Consider the following 5,382-nt stretch of genomic DNA (forward strand, 5'->3'; position numbering starts at 1 on the left):
GGGACTATAAATTTAAATTAACCATTTGTTTAACAGGATTCTGCACACCCCCTTTTCCCCTGCCCCACGTATTTGACATTGGAATCTTTTCCATTTGAAGAATGGGAACTATTTCTTTACACTAGAGGATGACTGTGCACGTAAATGAGAATCAGGTTATCTTCCTATCTACTAGCCATGCTTACTAACACCTTTGGTACACCGAAATATAAAAATTTCAAAGTCCTAAATCTTTGGCAACTACTGGACTACTAACAACAAGGTCAGTGGTTCAAACTCCCCAGTCACTCCTTGGAAACCCTAAACAGGGTTGCTTGGAGTTGGAACTGACTTGATGGTACCGAACAACAGCACCACAGGCTATAGGACAATACACAGAAAGAACCAGAGGACCAGCATAACCCAAATAACAAATTACATAGAGATAATCACAAAGTTTAGGAAAACTCTATAGAGAATTGAAATTTTTAGGTGAATTGAACATGACACTTCTTCAATTATTAGATACACGTATAAAAGAATATTTGAATGTCCTTGGTCGCTTTTTTGGATGGTTAGTCCCATTTGCCACTTTAAATATAAATATATATTGGCTCCAACTCTTAAAATAATTCTGCACAAATGAATGTTATTATTTGATTGAAAACAAAATTACAATCCCAACAGTCTAAGTAAACTTTCAGTAAGGCGCAGCAAATGATTTGTAGTAGAATCAGGATTTGAACCTACCTTTTTTAATCTCCAAAGCTCAAATTCCTTTAACGCACAGTTTGCTTTTCTACATAAAGTATATTTTCTAGTTCTGGTATCAAGATGTTGTTGTTAAGTGATGTCGTCAGTTCCAACACACAGCGATCCTGTATAGGGTTTCTGAGGAGCTGCTGGTGGGCTTGAACTGCTGACCTTGTGATTTGCAGTCCATTTATTCATGGGGTTCACCATTTTATGTAGGAGTTTGTATCAAGATGGTGATTGATAACCTTTAAATACAACTGACCAAACCCATATCCAATGTCTGTAAGTTGATCCTAACTCACAGCAACCCTGTAGGACAAAGGGTTGGCCCACAGGACTTCCAAGGTTGTAAATCCTTATGGAGTCTATGAACTGCCACATCTTTTTTCTTCTTTAGGAAAGCAGATCACCTCATCTTTCTCTCATGGAGCGACTGGTGCAAAAATAGCAAAACCCTTGCTAACGAGTCAATCCTGAGTCATTAACAACCCTATAGGACGGAGTAGAACTGCTCCTTTGGGTTTCTGAACAGTTAATACTTACAGGAGCCTCATCTTTCTCCCATACAGCGGATTATGGGCTTGAAGCACCAACCTTGCTGTTTGCTCAATGCTTAACCTATAGTGCCACCAGGGCTTGGGTGTTACTGCAGATACCTGTTAAATAGAAGGGAAATAAAACCGCCTGCATACGAATACGTTTTCTTTCCTTTACAAACTTATCACTGGGTTTAACTGCATCAAAATCGATATAAAAAAGTAAATTGTGCTGGACAGAATTTACAAAGTCTTTCAATGTGACAAGCATCCCACAGTCACTTTGTCTATTTTAAGCAGTGCAAGCACTTTGATTTTTTCATTCTAAAGTATAATAGCTAGTATTTACTCCTAAAGAACAGGGGAGAAAGAAAATCTAGTAAATTAAACTTTGCTCTCAGAAATTTTGCTGGTTATTTCAATTCTTAGGGAAAACATAATGTAGAATAATATATCTGTTCTGCTCCCGTAAAGATTTCCAGCCTCGGAAACCCTGTTCAGGGTCGCTATGGCTCGAAACCGACTCGATGGCACTTAACAACAACAACAAATGTGAAGACCAGTTTCATAAATATGCATTATGCATTACTAATCACTTGTTCAAAGTGATTAGTAATGCATATTAGTGAGTTCTCAATAATACCAGTTACAGTAGGTAGCAGTTCTCTACATTGGCAATGTGATGTTAGGTCAAGATTTTTAATAATTATTTTCTGTGTGTATTTAAAATGTATGTTCATTCTTACCTCTGACACCAAGTCTTTCTCCCTAAAGTGTTGATGCTAAAAGTCACTATATACCAATCTAAAACACACACGCACAACACACACACACACAAATCTACAACTGTTGTCTCAAATGAGCTGCTAAGCACAGGGTCAGCAATTTAAATCTACCAGCCACTCCATGGAAGAAAGACGAGAGTTTCTGTTCCCGTAAAGTTTTACAGTCTGGGAAACTCTATACAGGGTCGTTATGAGTTGGTATCAACTTGATGGCACACGACCATCACCACCAGGACCTTCCTATGTTCAATGCGAGGAAGAAAAAACTGATACGTTAATACTAGAAAATGAAGGAAAAAGTACAGACATCAAATATTATCTTCACTTTGCTCATGGAGTACAAGGGGGATTCAAGATAGAACTAAAAGATAATAGAATTTTTCCAACAAGTTTTTGAAGGCCTCTCATATTTCTCCTTCAAAACACCATTCCCAACTCATTTCTTTATTGTTGTTAAGCGGTTCTGACTCATAATGGCTCTGTATAGGGTTTGAGCTGCCAACCTTGTAGTTAGCAGTCCAGCGCTTATCCTACAGTGCCAAACATTTTTTAATATGTGCTATAAAAACATCCAATCCCTTCACTCATCAAAGAAATCTTTATTAAGCAGAAATTTTTAAATGTGAAGCTATTTCTCAACATATGCTCCATGTAGATCTATATGCTTCTGAAGGCAATGTTCCCAACTCTTCTCCGACGAACTCTATGCGCTTCCACTTATACAATGTCAAAACAGCAATTCTGGCATCCTTGAGGCTATTGTTCTTCACTGATCTCTGGGTTATAAACATCTGGTTATTGAACCCAATGTTTAATGGGTTATAAAAACAAAACGAAGTCTAAAAGGGCAGCAAAATCAGGGTTAGGTTTCCTAACAAAATTTTCATAGGATAGTCAGTGTTACCCTTGAAGATCTTGTTGTTGTTAAGTGCCGTTGAGTCCGTTCTGACTCATAGTGACCCTGTATAGGGTTTTCAAGGAGCAGCTGGTGAGCTTGAACCGCCAACCTTGTGGCTCAAGCTAACTTTGCAGTTCAGTGCATTAACCCACAGTGCCACACCAGGACTCCGTGAAGATCTAGCGGGTGCATTATCCTGATGGAAAACAACTCCTGATCCAACTTTCCTGGTCTTTTTCCTGCCAATGTAGCTTTCGATTTTCTTAAAACTTCTTCCTAATAAGCCCCCATGGTTTTACTATGCCCTTTGAGAAATTCTATTAAGATTACACCTTTGGAAGGGTCCCTAATGAGATAAAGACAACCTAATAAGATAAAGACAAGTATATTGACGAGAGAACTTGTCTATAGTGATCTACTACTGACAGAGACATGTCTCAACATGTTTAGTTTGGAGTAAACCATGCATGTATGAACTGGAACCCTTGTAACAATACTTTTTGACTTACCCTTGTATCTGCAGCCTATAGATATGGTAGACCCCAGTGTACCCTGGTGCCATGTCTTCTGAGAAACTGAAGACATTTCACAAAAGCGACACAGAGAAAGTAATTTAAAGGTAGGGGATGAGTCTCCCTGTTCTTCTTAGAAGACGGTTCTGTGGCTGAGCCTCAATTCTGCGGCACATTACCAGTTTAAAAAAAAATAATAAAAAATAAATAAAAATAAATAAATAAATAAATAGGAGACCAAATGCTAGCTCAATTTTTACCATCACGAGGGACTTCAAAAAGACCATGGAAAAATTCCATTATTTCCTAATCCCAGTTTTCCATGACACTCTTTATTGGTGCACAGAAATATTAGAGGATAAAATTTTGTTACATCAGTAAGTCTTTGTAAAGGGCATCGACTATAAACCTAGGTTTTGGTTGTGGGCATTACCAACAATTTGTATTCTTGTGGTATTAAAATACTACTTGAATACAAGTGAAATCAATACTTACTGAGTGTTTAAAGACACCATAGACACCAAGGCAAGGAAGCATTACCAAAGCTGTCAAGGAACTAAGATTCCAAATGAAATCAATCAATATCTGAGCATGTCCCACATGCAAAACATTGTAGGAAATGTGGAGATGTTTAAGGGATGGAGTCTACCAGAAAGGAGTGAAGAATTGAAGAAGAGGAAGGTATAGTTACTCACATATAAATTATTATTTTCAATAATTAGAGCGATGTGAAGTGGTCTCAGAGTATAAATGAGAAAAGAAATGAGACTTTATCAGTTAAAGTGGTTAGTATGATTTTGTCTTTTTCACTTAAGTATATGATCTTCATCTGAGCAGAAACAAAAGCATTCCGAGAAAAAAACTTCATAGAATTGGTGATGATTCAGCATATAAGAGAGCTTGATTAAAACTGAGGATTTTTTTTATTCATTCTATCCCCAGTGTTTTCCTAAAACAATGTTAAACAGTAATGAATGGACTTGTTAACGACGTAACAGAGGAATTAAGAATTCACGACTAAACAGCCTGCTTCTATCCCTTGAGCCTAAACTACATTAAGATATTTTAAAACCAGGTCAAGACAGGTTGGTAGATTATTATGAAAACTGGTAAATCGAATGTACTTTAGTTAATGAATCTTTGCTTTTCAAGAAGTTAGACTATTGTTTGAGGAGAAAAGTAGCCGCAGGACTCAAAATTATGCTGACTTTCCAGCCCTAATCTCATATAGGAATAATCCTAAAGTTGAAGATACAGGTTGAGAATAAATCCCTCACTCCAAAATTAGGATAAATATCAAAAGAATAATACAAAGCCCTCAGTTAAAACAGATGTAAGGAAACTCAAGCACTAAAAATCATACCCTTTATTAATAATAAAACTGACCTTGTCTTTGCTCAGTTTCTATTTTCTGTGACTTTACAGTTCTCAATTCTCAGCAGATTAGAAGCATCAAAAAAAGAAGTCTGGTAGGAGAAGAGTAAAGAAGGTCATCTTATAACACCAGGAAGATAGGAATATTAGATGTTAAAGAATGAGATAAAAGACTTTAAGAGGCAGACAAAAAAGATTTTTAAGAGCTTCAAAAAGCCTAAGGGACAGGCACAATTTAGAGGAAGCAAAGGGTGTATCCTTGTTGTATTAAAAATAGTGAATGCAAACTAAACTAATAGTGGCATTATTCACAAAGTCACAAAAGAAAGTAGAGGTGACAGACTTTCTTCAACTGAGCATATATTTGAACACTTTAGGATCATTTCCAATGAAAAACAAACAAATGGAACTTTGGATTTTTTTAGTTTTTTTTTTTTTTACTTACAAAGGCTTGAGGATTGTTTTCATAATTTGAAAAGTTCACTTATATGGGACCCAATAAATGGAAAATCCATAATATAATGTAGTTGTGTTTGTTAAGT

At 36.5% G+C, this 5,382-nt stretch overlaps 1 protein-coding gene across 3 annotated transcripts in view; it reads right to left on the minus strand.

Moving 5' to 3' along the window:
- The window catches only part of TRPS1 (trichorhinophalangeal syndrome I), a 311,159-nt gene that overhangs the window by 105,073 nt on the left and 200,704 nt on the right, over positions 1 to 5,382 (minus strand). The window lies entirely within an intron of this gene.

Source organism: Chrysochloris asiatica, unplaced genomic scaffold, assembly GCF_000296735.1.
Source record: "Chrysochloris asiatica unplaced genomic scaffold, ChrAsi1.0 scaffold00001, whole genome shotgun sequence".
NCBI lineage: Eukaryota > Metazoa > Chordata > Mammalia > Afrosoricida > Chrysochloridae > Chrysochloris > Chrysochloris asiatica.